General features: G+C 39.5%; 1 long non-coding RNA gene across 1 annotated transcript in view; it reads left to right on the forward strand.

The window, feature by feature from the left end:
* Positions 1 to 16014, forward strand: part of LOC131187438 (uncharacterized) — a 59723-nt gene that overhangs the window by 25632 nt on the left and 18077 nt on the right. The window contains exon 3 of the long non-coding RNA XR_009152551.1: positions 10138 to 10687. This is a non-coding gene — a long non-coding RNA (uncharacterized LOC131187438). The remainder of the gene's footprint in view (positions 1 to 10137; positions 10688 to 16014) is intronic.

The following is a 16014-nucleotide window of genomic DNA, read 5'->3' on the forward strand; positions in this document are numbered from 1 at the left end:
ATTTATAAAACATATGAACAAAAAAGTATGTGCTAAAGAAAGTGCAATGCAGTCAAAAGGAGGGAAGAATGACATTGTGCATTATTTCTGTTTGTTGTTGATAAAATCCAGGGAATCTAGCCAAAGTACAGCCTTGTAAACAGCTGTTAATGAGATCAGAGACCCCTGAATGGAATAAAAGATCATACAGGCTCACTCAAATACTGAAACAGCAAAAATTTTAGACTACTATCCCTACCACTGTTTAAAGGAAAGGAAGAAGTTTAGATAAACTCACAATATAATAATGCCAAATGATAACTGTGGGGAAAATCTCGTGAAGGGTTGTGCTTCTCAAATTCCTGAAGATCTTACCATTGATTTGTCTTAGAACATTGGAACTAATATGACGCTTTTAATAACACAGATTTGAACAAATTATTTCAAATATTTTACTCTGAACACATCAACATTGATATTATTATATGGCATGGATATGCCCAGGAGTTCAGAAGTTCCTTGTTTTTATATGCATGTTGTTATAATTCATTGTAATATTGTTTCACTTGTTGCTTTATTTGTCTGTACTTAGTTATAGCTACATAATTAAAAAAAACTACTGCTAATCTCACGGCTGTTCTCAATGTATCCTTGCCCTATTTTCCAAGAATCAGATCTTGCTGCGTCAGATTACATGCAAACTCATAAGAAACAAAAACAAATTCATATACCAAGAAGTGTGTAGGAAACTAGAGTTACTGACAACACTATATGTATTCATCTCCTTTACATTCAGCTGAGCTGCTAGTGACTTTCTGGACACAACATTTAAGTTCTTTGCTAGCACCATGGGAGTGGTTTGTAAGTGTTTTCTTTTTTTCAATGAGATTTTTAACCTGGAATTTCTTGATGGTCTTCAAGATTCAACCCTGATTGTCTTTTCAAGATTACTCAAAGCTGTTCCATCTAGCCAGATGAATTCTCATTAAGATAGACCCATCACCAGGCCTTTTTCTAGAACATTTTATGCTAATTCTCCAAGGTTTATGAATTTGAACTTATTTTAAAACATAAAGAATGTGAATTGGAGGCAAACAATATTGTGTCCAAAATTTTTTGTAGACAGTCTTGGACAAGACATTTCAAAGAGATATAGGACTCTTGAAAAAAAAATGAAGGAAAGAATCATCATAACGATAAAAGGCACTGAGCAATTTCTTTCCATAGAAAAACTACAATATTTTAGAAAAAAATATATGATGGAAATGGAACTTATTTATTAATTCATTTATGGGGTACAAAAGTGGACATAGATGACAGCCAGTTTGGTTTAGAGATTCAGGCACCAGTCTCGGATTCAGGAGATGGTGTGTTCTAATCTAATCTAATGGCCCACCTGAGCAATGAAATCTAGCTGGATGACCTTGGGCTGATTGTCCAAGAAAATGAGCAAATGGTAAGTATAAAACTAAGAGCAAAGTAATCAAAATGCTTCTCACTGCCAATGAAATAATTATCCCCATATTTGCCAGAAAGAGATAAAGTGTTTATCAAGTCTGCAATTGCTGAAATTCAGAATATTTTAAAACTCTTTTAAATATTTATTTCCCAAAATGTTATCTCATTAGGGGTTTTCACCAATTGAAAATTATGATTTCTCTGCAAATTATGTGAAATATGTTTTTCTGACAAAGCTGTGAAAATTATTATGATTTTCACCTACTGTGTTAGGCTGGAAAGGAGAAAACAAAACGACACCTTAAATAAGAAATATTTTAGTTTCAACCTCTTGAAATTAACAGTTTTCCTTTGCCGCTGCCCAACAACCTCCTGGCCTTAGTCTCACTAGATGTGCCCTGCTAAAGGTTATCTTGGAATCAAAAATTCACTGTCACATGACTGTTCGTTGTTTATAGCTTGTATAAGTGACTTCATATGTATCTGGTCTGGGGAAACTAATGTTATTAAAACACAATACCGAGACACCGAGCTCTGATAGCAGTTCGGAATGAACAAATAAAGCAAGAGTTCTTCTTAAAGTAAATCCAAGCAAGGATCTTGGCCTTTGGGTGAACTGCGGGGATGAAAGAAAGATGTGATACCATCATCTGAACGTTGACCTTAGCAAAGTTGTTTCTTTTTCTAGCTCACAGCCCACTCCTATGTGCCTTTCTTTGTGGATATGTGTGCATGCATATACTTCTCTCACTCTCTTTCATCCCTTCTGGCAACTTCTACAAAACACAGAGCAGGTAGGCTACAGATAGCCAACATTTTCTGAGATGTTGTGAGCATAGCTCACAAAATCATCTGCTACAATGTCCTTCCTGTCAATGACTACTTCAGCTTCAACCACAACAATACACGAGCACACAATAGATTCAAACTTAAAGTGAACCGCTCCAATCTCGATTGCAGAAAATATGACTTCAGTAACAGAGTTGTTAATGCCTGTAATGCACTACCAGACTCTGTGGTCTCATCCCCAAATCCCCAAAACTTTAACCTAAGACTGTCTACTGTTGACCTCACCCCTTCCTAAGAGGTCTGTAAGGGGTGTGCATAAGCGCACCAGTGTGCCAGTCCTAACGTTCTCTTTAGTTGTATTCATTTTATGTATTCAATTCATGCTTATACTTATATATATTATTTAATATGTATTTGACAAAATAAATAAATAAAATTAAAAAAATGTTTGGTGTTATTCGCCAACTGTAAGAAAGGAACATGGGTGGATAATGGTGACCTTTAGTCAACATGGACTTCCAGAAACCTTTTTCCCCCACTCCTTTCTTAATTTTCAACAAAAGGTTCATTACAGATTGCAAATTTCAGTTGCTGAGAGAATTAAGTGAGTTTTGCCCCATTTTACAATCTTTCTTGCCACCATTGTTAAGTGAATCACTGCAGTTGTTAAGTTAATAACCCAATTGTTAATAACCCCACTGACTTTGCTTGTCAGAAGAATCACATAACCCAGGACACTGCAACTGTCATAAATATGAGTCAGTTGTCAAGCATCTGAATTTTGATCATGTGACCTTGGGGGATGCTGCAATGGTCGTTAAGTGTGAAAAATGGTCATAAATTATTTCCCCCCCCAGAGGTGTTGTAACTTTGATCAGTCATAAACCAACTGCTATATGTTGAGGTCTACTTGTAGCTGGTCAAATTGAATTCTCTAACATGCTCTGAAGTGAGTTTCAAAATCTAGAGGAATTTAAGAAAGGAAAAATATAATAAATCAAGTATTTTTCTCCTTCCTTCTCTAAATGAACCTTTCTGAGAATCACTGCAATATAGATTATTCCAAGGTTGTTCATTTGGCCCTTGAGACTCCACTTGAAGTCATTTACAAGAAAGCAGAAAGGATTTTTTTCTTGTGAAAGGAATCCTTATTTCCCAATGGTTATTTTTTTTTTTTTATGACAGACAATTGTTGTGAATCAGATGAAGTCAGCCACAGGATTTGCCCCAAAATATTCTCCTCAGATTTTTCCAGGGCTTACAAATATCTGCAGTTGTATCCAGGCAGAATAGAGGATTGTAAACAAAACCAGCATTGTTAATGTTTATAGTGTATAGCGGGAGTTTTTCTATTTTTTCCATTTTTCAATTACTTTTGTCTGTCAAACATTCTTTTTTTCCCCCTTTGTCTTAATATTTGTCCTCTTGGCCTGCTAACCTACTTTCTTTGGCATGCTTGTAAGTATTATTTGCCAAGGTAACCAAGTCAGATCCATTAAATAAACACGCTCTTCCGAAAAGAAGTGTCAAGCTGCACAAATGAAGAAAGAAAAACTGAGAAGAATATTTACTGAATATAGACTTAAAATGTGCTTTTGAAAACAGTACTTAATTAAACCAAACAAATCCTACGAAGAAAGTAGGCCTGGGGACAGCAGCTATTTGCTTATAGATTCACAGGAATTCAGATACTGAAATACGTCCTAATATGATCATGATTTTTACTTAAAAGAAATATATATTACAGTGATGGTGAAACTATGGCACACATGCCACAGCTGGCATGCAGAGCCCTCTCTGCAGGCATGCGAGCTGTTGCCCAGTTCAGTTTCACCATGCATATGCGTGCGTATCTCCCGCTGGCCAGCTGATTTTTGGGATGTGTGGGGGCAGGGTGCACACGGGAGACATAGGATGTATGGGGAACATGCGCAAGGGTGGAGCATGGGGTGTGTGTGTGCCGGCCCACCCCAGCCCAATTTTGGCCCAGGAGGCTGCAGGGAGGCCTACTAGGCCCAAAACAGGGAGCGGGGTGGCTGGGTTTGTGCATGAATGCTGGAGGGGGCATGGGGAGCATGGGGGGGTCATGTGCGCATGCACGGGTGTGTGTGGGGTGTGTGAGAGAGTCGTTCGCTTATGCACAGGGAGCCACACATTGGCACATGAAGAGAAAAAGGTTAGCCATCACTGATATATTGAAACAGTAAATATATTTTTGCAAGCTACATTGGCATATAGTGTTGTGTCTTGCCCGCTCTCACCGCAGCCGGGGTCTGCTTATCTGCTTCCGAACGCTGAAGGATGTCCTCCTGGCCCCAGCCCTGGCTCCATGCCCAGACAGGCTGAGGAGGGGGCGTCTCCCGGCCCCAGCCCTGGCTCCATGCCCAAGCAGGCTGCAGAGGAGGGAGCACCCCCCGGCCCCAGCCCTGGCTCCATGCCCAAGCAGGCTGCAGAGGAGGGAGCACCCCCCCGGCCCCAGCCCCGGGTCCCTGCCCCGGCAAAACGGGCAGCTAGACCCTCCCCGTCCTCCACAGCATGTGAGCCTGAGGAAAGTTTATTTCCAACAGCTGCTGATTGGAGTGACCCTCGCATCAGAAGACTGGATAGGCGGAGGCAACAGAAGGAAGGGAGGGGCAGGCCTTAATGAGTGCTGAGTCATGGAGCCACACCCCATGGCCTATATAAAGGATCTGCTTTCTGGCAGTCTCTGAGTCAGGCAAAGTCGAATTTATCTTGCTGAAGTCACTTTTTGGTCTCCTGCCTGCTCTGAGGACTTTGCTAGGACTTTGGGCAGAGCTGCAGAGGCAAGCCTGATTCGGATTTCCCTGACCCGGCCGTCAGCGGAGGAGTGGGACACGACATATAGGTACTTGACTTAAATAGTTCATTTAGTGACCGTTCGAGGTTACAACAACACTGAAAAAAGTGACATTTTTCACATTACCATTGGAGCATCCCCATGGTCAGGGGTGGGTTCTACTTACCTTTACTACTGGTTTACAATGGGACCACGTGTGTGCGCTTCTGCGCATGCGCAGAAGCATCCTGACGACATCCAGATCAGTGGGTGGAGCCTCCTGCAGGTTTTACTAGCAGTTCTTGTGAACTGGTCTGAACCAGGGGTAACCCACCACTGTCTATGGTCACATGATCAAACTTCAGAAACCGGACAACTGTTTCATATTTATGATGGTTACGATGTCCCAGGGTCATGTGATTACCTTTTCCAACCTTCTGATATTAGCAAAGTCAATGGAGAAACCAGATTTACTTAACAACTGTGGCTGTTACTAACTTAACAACTGCAGTGATTCACTTCACAACTGTGGCAAGAAAGGTTGTAAAATGGGGCAAAAAATGTCTCACTTAGCAACAGAAATTTTAGGCTCAGTTGTGGTTGTAGGTCAAGGACTACCTACACAACATTAATCCATTTAGTTGGTCCTCTGCAATAGCCTCTTCGAAGTCTCAGTCCACAAATGGGGTTTCTTGCACCCTTCAGCAAGATCTTCCACAATTTAAGATGGATTTCATAGCCTATCATCCCTAGCCAACATGGCTGCTTGCTGCCTGAGAAAAAGAACATAAGCTGTGATGGGTATAGTATAGAGGAAAACTTTGTCCCTATTAGATCTACTGGACCTCTTAATACATTTTGATGATTTTGATCTTTATATTCTTCTGAAATAGCTTTTCTGAGATGGATCTTGGAAACATTATTCTGTCACAGCTGTGGTATTTCTTGGGCAGCTGATTTATTTATTTATTTTGTCAAATAAATATTAAATAATATATATAAGTATAAGCATGAATTGAATACATAAAATGAATACAACTAAAGGGAACATTCGGACAGGCACGCTGGTGCTTTTAAGCACGCCCCTTATAAAAGGAGGCACCAGTAGTTTTAAATTATTGGGTCTTATTTCTTTGTATTGGTGTGTTTTTGTCTGTTTTGTTTTTGTGCTTTAATTGTAATGCTTTTAAAGTGTTTTAATTATAATTCTTAGAAAGGAGACCAGGTTATGGAAGGCCACTTCTTATTCTCCCAGGTTCACAGTATGTTCTGAAGTAGTTATTTCATCCTGCTTATCTGCAGGCCCCTCTCCTTTTCCATTATTATTTTTACCAGTTTACCATCTACCAACCATCTTGGTTACATCCCTTGGCCTTTCCAGAGCTCAGTACCTTGTTAGTAACTTTCAGGAATACACCCTGGAGATTAAATGCAATCTCATGCGTCTGAGGCATGAGATCAAGCACCAAACAAGGAGCCTTGGGCCCTTTATTACTCTTGCTAACTCTTGTTTCCATCCTGTCTCAGTTTCTAAATGTGTAAATAAACAGATCCTCACAAAACATTCCAGGCTTTCTTTTCTACAGAAGACTGACCTTAACCTCCCACAACTAAAAAAAGGAGCAGGGGAAAAAAGATCAACAACTGAGCAAATAAAATAAAATAAAAATATGACGGGGAAGATGAAAGCCTTTATTCTATTCTGAATAAAGAAGAAGAAAAGCCATAGAAAGCCTCTCCTAGTGATCACCCATGGTGTTTCCTTTAGTATTTCAACAGTCTTCTTATATTCCTGTGTTTTATTTTAGGCAGAACAATAATTTTCTGGAAATTCCTCCTCCTCCTCCTGCTCCTCCTCCTCCTCTCTTTATTTTTAATGGACCATTACTTAAGTGCATGTTGAACTTAAATACAGTTATACCTGACAAGAGACCTAACAATGATGACTTGCAGTAGAAGTTCTATGTCAAGTGCAAGAAATCAGGAAACACAGGCAGTTCAAATGAATATAAGGGTTTATTGCAAACTTAAGCTCTCTACAAGAATCTGAATTAGTAATGGTCAAAGCAAATTGGTGGTAGATAAGAATCAGTGGAATTCAAGGTGGGCTGAACTTAAATCTCTTGTAGGCACAAAGGGACTTGAGACTGATGACATATTTCACCCATCCCTCAAGTTTAGCCCGGTCATCTCCTATTTATTTTATTTATTTATTTATTATTTATTATTCGAATTTATATACCGCCCTATCTCCCAAAGGACTCAGGGCGGTTCACAGGCATATAAAACATCAATATACAAATTAAAATAATCCTTAAAAAACTTATTCTAGCGCCCGAATTATTAAAAATATAAATATAAATATAAAATATGAATATTAAAATCAATTTAAAACCCCTCTAAATTTAAAATCTAAGCCAGTCCTGCACAGATGAATAAATGTGTCTTGAGCTCGCGACGGAAGGTTCGAAGGTCAGGAAGTTGATGGAGTCCTGGGGGGAGTTCGTTCCAGAGGGTGGGAGCCCCCACAGAGAAGGCCCTTCCCCTGGGCGTCGCCAAACGACACTGCCTAGCTGACGGCACCCTGAGGAGTCCCTCTCTGTGAGAGCGCACGGGTCGGTGAGAGGTATCTGGTCGCAGTAGGCGGTCCCGTAGATAACCCGGCCCTATGCCATGGGGCGCTTTAAAGGTGGTCACCAAAACCTTGAAGCGCACCCGGAAGGCCACAGGTAGCCAGTGCAGCCTGCGCAGGATGGGTGTTATGTGGGAGCCACGAGGGGCTCCCTCTATCACCCGCGCAGCCGCATTCTGGACTAACTGCAGCCTCCGGATGCCCTTCAAGGGAAGCCCCATGTAGAGAGCGTTGCAGTAATCCAGGCGAGACGTCACAAGAGCGTGAGTGACCGTGCATAGGGCCTCCCGGTCCAGAAAGGGGCGCAACTGGCGCACCAGGCGAACCTGGTAGAACGCTCTCCTGGAGACGGCCGTCAAATGATCTTCTAGAGACAGCCGTTCATCCAGGAGGACGCCTAAGTTGCGCACCCCCTCCATCGGGGCCAATGACTCGCCACCGATGGTCAGCCGCGGATTTAGCTGACTGTACCGGGATGCCGGCATCCACAGCCACTCTGTCTTGGAGGGATTGAGCTTGAGCCTGTTTCTCCCCATCCAGACCCGTCGGCCTCCAGGCACCGGGACAGCACTTGATAACCGTTGGGGTGGTCCGTGTGGAAAAGTACAGCTGGGTGTCATCCGCGTACAGCTGGTACCTCACACCGAACCCACTGATGATCTCACCCAGCGGCTTCATGTAGATGTTGAACAGAAGGCGAGAGGATCGATCCCGCGGCACCCCACAAGTGAGGCGCCCGGGCCGACCTCTGCCCCCCTGTCAACACCGACTGCGACCGGTCGGAGAGATAGGAGGAGAACCACCGATAAACTCCCAATCCCTCCAACCGGCGCAGCAGGATACCATGGTCGATGGTATCGAAAGCCGCTGAGAGGTCTAATAGGACCAGGGCAGAGGAACAACCCCTATCCCTGGCCCTCCAGAGATCATCCACCAACGCGACCAAAGCCGTCTCCGTGCTGTAACCGGGCCGGAAACCGGACTGGAACGGGTCTAGATAGACAGTTTCATCCAGGTGCAAAGGAAACTGATATGCCACCATACTCTCAACAACCTTCGCCGCGAAGCGAAGGTTGGAGACCGGACGATAATTACCTAAAACTATACCATATATCTTTAACTATACCATATATCTTTAAGAATGTAGGAAAACCAATAGTATCTTACACTGATAGTATAAGAATCAGTATCCTAGGTTGGGGCGTACTCCTAGGCCTAGCCAACACTGACCATGTTTAGTGTTTTAACCAGGCTGTTTTTATCAGTTACAGGTAATTGAAATTGATCTGCTTTATTGATTTTAATGACATTTAGTTACTAAAAACGCTTTATAAGAATTGCCCATAAAATTTTCAAGAAATACTCATTGGTTCTAAATATATCTGCTAATGGATGTGAGTTCTGAACAAGCGTGTTTTGAAACATTTTTGTGGTTATGATCTTCAAATATTCAAAAAATTTTTGCTTAAATTATGTTGTAGTAATACAGCATTTGGCTACCTCTGGAAAAAGGTAATTGCACATTACCCAAAGTTGTTTTCCAGTCTACTATATAAAAACTGCAATACTGTTTGACTTGGCTTGTTGGAAGTCCCCTGGGAAGATTGTAAATAATGATTACATGACTCTAGGGATGCTGCAACTGTTATAAATACATGCTGTTTGCCAAGTGCCAAAATCACGATCACATGACCATGATGCTAAGACAATCATGCGATGATTCGTTATAAATATTTTTTTTTGCACTGATATAACTTCAAGTGGCTGATGAATGAATGGTCGTTGTTCAAGTACTACCTGTACAGATGCACTTATCTAAACCTTGCATAATATTTGAAATGTGGTTATACCACAGATTTTTATAACTTTATTGGGCTGATTAATTTTCTTACATTTTGAATGCATGCCAGAACTTGGAAAAGTAGATGCATCTTGATAAAGAAAACATGCAGACTCACAACATAAAGTCCATCTGGTTTAATTTAATTGATGTGTACGTTATTTGTTGAAACATTAATTATATATAATTATGATCCATGTATTTTTCCTATAAATATATTAAAAAATATATATTTAATGATTGGGGTGTCCAGGGTGGTCAACTTCATGGTTTGGGGAGTTCTAGCTTGTGCAAATATAATTCACGATTGTGTCCAGATGGCCTGCTGTGGTTGATGAAGAACCTTCTATGCATAAGACAGTAACCTTAAAGACTTATTAAAGACAGTAACCTGGATCTGTTTTATCAGTCCTAGATTATTGTTCATAGTTACAATTACCAATTTTTTGTGATCTTTGCTCAGTGGAAGTTAATAAATGTAAGTTTCCAATCTGTTGGGAATGTGTTATTATATTTCTCTATTCATATAATCTTGGCAGCAATATTCCCATACTTTCCTTCTACTCTTGAAACATAAAACTCATACTTGTCATGTCTAGAGGCATGGATTTATGACCGAAGCTATCTCATTTTCCTTCACAGACTTCAACAGAACTGGTATCCAGATGGGCCCACATGAAACTGCATCAGTCTTCTCCCAGAATACTCTTTGATCCAAGATGCTGTAGGAGCTATACAGACCACAGAATGATTTGCAAATTTGTCTCTTCATTTCTTATATACGTTTATAATTTATATGCTATAAAAATATACCATGCCTCTGCTCCCCAACAACTTAGCTAAGGAGAATTCCTATTGTCCCTGAGAAAAATCAGTTTATCAATTGTTTTAAAATGGAGGTGGTTGATGTCTATCTTTTTTTTTTTTAAAGAATAACTTTGAATGTTGGGCAAGACAAGAAGATGGGAAGAAAATTACCTCCTCAAAAAATTTCAGCTCTTATCTGTGTACTAACATAAATAGATTTAGTAAGAGGAATTCTAATTTGTAAGCATTATTCTGTGTTTTTAAGTATTGTAAACTGACCAAAGCAAATAATCTTTCAGACTATGGACTTCTCCAAATTCTGTGAGATATATATATCTACACAAATGGAAGTTGCTACAACATATGCTGATTGTGGAAATGCCAGGTAAGAGTCAAATGAATGTTCATGGCTATTTTGGAAAACGTAGAGCAGATGTGGAAAGAACAAATTTAACATTAGTGGTTCAATTTGTCCATCTCTCTGGCATTCCTTCTCAAATGGATTCAGTTAGAATCTGCTAAGTAAGGATAGAGGGTGGTGATAGCTGTTGGTAGAACAAAGTGAGAATTTGCTAGGGCAGGGGTAGATCCAACATGGAATTTGGCAAGCTCAAGCCTGAGATACTACGGGAACTAGGTCATGGTGATTTGGCTTGGATGTAGCCCCATTTCAGTGTACAGCTGTCAGCTTTGAATTTGGTTTCTTCAGAATTCAGGGAAGAAAAACATTTTGGGCCTTAAAGATATTCCTCCTTGAATAAATTTTTAACAAGCTCTTGATTGTTGAATTCTTTTTATCTGTTGTAAAAGGCTTGAAATATTTGGTGGTTTGTGGTCTATGAATCACAACTATAACCATGAATTTGCTGATTTATCAGAATCAATTTTGGCTTAAGATATTTGGCCAAAAGTGCTTCCCTTGGGACAACCTTTCTTAGGTATCTGGAGATAAAATTCCAAATCAGTAATAGATTCACTGAGTATCCTTAAACAAGTCACAGCTTTATTTTTAGATTGTCATGTTGAAAAATGGAGCTAACAGTGAGTATCCTATTTGGCAAGCTCAATCCTATTGGCCTGTTGCAAGGTATTTTGACAAAAGTTTTAGTAGTCACTCAAAAATTTAGTAATAATAGCAATAATATTATAGGCTGGTTTAATTCCTGTTATCTCTTCTGTAGTATTCTCTGCTACGTAACTAAGCTAATGAAAAGTTCTGCTCTGAAACAGCACTGAAGCAGATAAACCATGACTATATTCACATATTGCATTAAGCCAAGAATTGTTTCAGTCATGGCTTATTGAAAAAATGCCCATGAACTGAGCACAAATCACACAATAATTAAACTATATACTCTATGCCTTTTTATGGCATTTCTGTGCCTTTTTGTGGCATGTAAAGACACAAACAAGTGAACTACATTTTTGCATATGGTAATGTATGTACTTAGCAATTACTTTGAGCATTTCCATATCTAGATGATATAGTGTATAAGTCCACTCATCTTTTACTCTTGACCATGGTCATGTGGAAGTTATTCATAGCAAATTGATAATGTCGGCACTTTGGTGTACTCTTCATGTAGGGATCGTGTGAAAGACTTAAATGGGCTTTTGGGTGACATAATATTAATATTAATTTCACATGAATTTGTGAAGAAAATTCAATTTTAGTGTTTGCAAGAAACATTTGGACCATGTTCCTGGAAAAGTTTTGAAAAATGAGGAGGTCAAAATTTTGTGGTATTTCAAAATTCAAACTGATAGGTGCTTAGAATATAATAATACCAGACATAGGAAACTGTGGTTCATTCACATAGCAGAACCTTGAAAAACAACTGGAGAAAATAATATATTGTGATTTATACACCGAGGTTGTAGAATTATGGAGGAAAAAATAAATTATACTGAATGTAACTAGAGCTCTTGGTGCAATATCAACAGGATTAGCCAAATATTTAGAAATGCTAAACTTACTGGACTTGACACCATTTATATTGCAAAATAATACCCTTTGTGGGACAATCTACATTTTATACTGATACTTGAATGACTCTAGGAATGATTTGAATCATTTGGGTCAATACCCACTTGATACTCAATTGGAATAGTAATATAATAATGTAGATTTTGGCTCGACAATTTTTTTTAACAAGCCTTATTTAATAATCTACATGTCCATTTATTTAAGGTCTGCTGTAAAGGGTTGCATTACCTTAAAATTTGGAAGTTTCTTTGCAAGACCATCTCTTTTCTCCAAATAATGCTTTTTTCCCTTGAGCTTCACATTGTATTAGAATAGGATGCATCTCACAAATCATAAGGCATGTGGGGGGGATGCGGATTTCTGTGAACGTTAAGGGCAGAGATTGAAACAAAGAGCAATTTAAAGAGGGGGGGGATGGTTTTCTTTTGGGGGGGGAATATACAGCTACACATCTGCATAGACAAAGCTCTGGTCCCATTCCCCCCCCCCCCCCCGCCCCGTGACTGATTCCACAAGGTGACAGGAAGGCCAACCTATGTTGCTTTTTGCTCTAGGGGACAAGACCCAGCTTGTCCATCACAGTTTGTGTGAGTCAACAGTCTTGCTAGTGCAGGTCTCCGGAGAGGTTTCCATCAGTCCACTTTAAATAGACAGGCGTGTCCTGCTGCTGTAAGAACAGCCCCCCCACAAAGACGTGTTTCTTATTTATCCAGCTTTCCCTTGTCCTGAACTTTGTCTGCATCCTTGGCTAAAAGGGCAGCTACCTCAGGTCAGAGCACTGCCTTGGGCTACTAGAAGGAATCAGCTTTCAATTTCTGAAAGTTACTTTCTTTTTCTCTCCCCCCCCCCCGTCTTATTTCCCCCCTTCCCAGCACTGCAAAATAATTCCCATCCCTATTAGCTTACTTTTCTCCTCCCTTCATTCCTTTGGCTTCTCCTTTGAAATCCTTCGTCCATTCCTTGGGACTAGGAGGGGAGGGAAAGCGGGTGGAATTCCTGCTGATATCACACAAAAGTCTGGTGTATCCTGGTGTCAGCTCCGGAGGGCAGCTGCATAATTCAATTAAAACAAGAGAGGAATTGCCCTCTTCTTCTTCCTCCACCTTTTTTTTCTTTTTTCTTTTTCTTTTTCTTTTTTAAAAAAAGCCTGCTTTATACTTGAGGGGCAGAAATACGAGGGAATCAAATGGGGGAGTGGGTGGTGGGTAGCTATGATGAAGAAAAATGACAACATTTCTTTGTTTCCTGCTCAAATTTTTGGAGAAGGAATATCAGTGGAATGAGAAAGGAATGGGAAGACTACTTTCCCTTGTTTTTTCCTTGCTCTGGTCTTGATTCAAAGTCATAATAGTTTCTTGGGATAAAAATTAGATCCCCAAAAGAGTCAAGCATACTTGCCTGTTCCTAATTTTCTCCCATTCTTTTCAGGGCCATCTCCTTGTGGTCCTTGTTATAAAAACTACATCCAGCAAAGCATTGGAGCAGTGGTGGGATTATTTTTTTTTACTACCAGTTCTGTGGGCGTGGCTTGGTGGGCGTGGCTTGGTGGGCGTGGCAGGGGAAAGTTATTGTAAAATCTCCATTCCGTCCCCACTCCAGGGGAAGGTTACTGCAAAATCCCCATTCCCTTCCGATCAGCTGGGGCTCAGGAGGCAGAGAATAGATGGGGACTGGGCCAGTCAGAGGTGGCATTTACTGGTTCTCTGAACTACTCAAAATTTCCGCTACTGGTTCCCCAGAACTGGTCAGAACCTGCTGAAACCCGCCCCTGCATTGGAGGCTAAGACATTTTAGTCTTACTTATATCTGTTTTGTGCAATGTAGACTAGATTATGGAATTCAGTAGGAACAACATTTTTACAAGCTTTCTCTTAAGAAACATGTATGGTGGTAAATAACTCATATAGTGTAAATAAGTACAGATAGTCCTCGCATTTCAACCATTAGTTTAGTGACCATTCAAAGTTTAAAAGGCGCTGAAAAAAGTGATTTATGACCACTTTTTTACTGATGCAGCATCCCCATGGTCACGTGTTCAAAATTTGGACACTTGGCCATTGACATGTATTTATGTCCTATGATTAACTTTTGTGACTTTCTGATATGCAAAGTCAATGGGGAAGCCAGATTCACTTAATAACCACGTTCCTAACTTAAGGATCTCTGAAGTGATTCACTTAACAATTGTGGCAAGAAAGATTGTAAAATGCAGCAAAATTCACTTAATGTCTTAGCAATGAAAATTTGGGGCTCTATAAGTCAAGGATTAGCTGTATATGCATTTTTTTTCCTGTTTATGACCCTTTAATCCATTTATATGAAGTGGAATCGCAGCGACTGAATGGAGCAGAACATTTACTGGCGCCTACATGGAGTTTGCAACAGATATTTTCTCTTTGCACCCTGACAAAGAAACATCTGCTGCTGCCTAGGATTGAACTCTTAACTTTCTGAGTGGGAGGTGAACATCTTCACCTCTAAGCCACCACACCATCAACTACCTGTTTATGATTAAACAAACAAATATCCCACATGCATACATGCATACCTTTCCCAAGGAATATATGACCCTTTTGACACTTAACAGAATAGTGACCTGCATATCTCTCTTGATAATAAGAATTTGAATTCCCTGAAAGTTGCTTCTTAATAGACACTTACACAATAGTGCTGTACATTTTACTGAAAAAACGGGGACTTATATAGTTGTAACTGAATGGTTCTATTAGTTTTACTGGTATTTAATCATAGCTAACTTTGGCCTGACTCACATGGCTCCTTCTGTAAACACAGTTGTTAAAAACAGTGAAAAATCCCCACAGCTTATTTTTGTTTCTGTACAGGCTCATTTATTGTTTATTTCTGGAATTATTTCTTTTCCGTTATACATACAAAGCTGCATTTTACTATTTCATTTTCATTTTATCAATTTCTTTTAAAAAAAAAAAAATCATGTATTTCTTCAATTCCCGTTTCTCTTCTTTCAATAGGATATGGTTAACAAAAATATTTTTTCTAAATTGGATTGGCTGAATCTGTAACTAATAAATGACATATTTATTCTTCAGCATACCATTTATTAAGTACATACTTCCTTATGAACATTCACGTAGGAGAATTCTCCTTTATTTGAAAATGTAACAGATTTTTATATTTACACCAATTAAATTGCATTGATTTCAGTGCAATTTGTTACATTTGCTGTGTGTGAATAGAATATCTCCTCTAAGTAAGCGAATTAACATCAGAGCATTCAAAGTTCGATTCTTATTATTTGTGCTTATTTTGGCCTGCTTCATATCTTTCTTCATTCTGTATGGAACTTTTCACCAAAATAGCAGTGAGACAATGAATTCATTTTCAGTTTCAATAAAGAAGACAAAGTGATAATGATACACATTATTTACAGCACAAGTTATTTACAGCATCTTCAAGGTTACATTAAAATAACATTTTAGGAGTCATCAACTAGAGGATAACTTGCAGTTGACTCAGTAACATTTGCAGTTACAACCTCAGGGAATTAGCATTTAATTGGAAGAAATAATAGAAGGTCACAGAGAGTTGACAGTTTATGGAGGAAGCTGTGAAAGGTAATATATATTAAGGATATTCTTTGGCTTTGGATCTAGCTAATCAATTAGAATTAGTACTAGCTTCATAACGGAACTAGATTCTCAAATATGAATCATTCATTTCTAAGAGTATTTTTTTCATCTGGATAA

Source organism: Ahaetulla prasina, chromosome 1, assembly GCF_028640845.1.
Source record: "Ahaetulla prasina isolate Xishuangbanna chromosome 1, ASM2864084v1, whole genome shotgun sequence".
Classification (NCBI taxonomy): domain Eukaryota; kingdom Metazoa; phylum Chordata; class Lepidosauria; order Squamata; family Colubridae; genus Ahaetulla; species Ahaetulla prasina.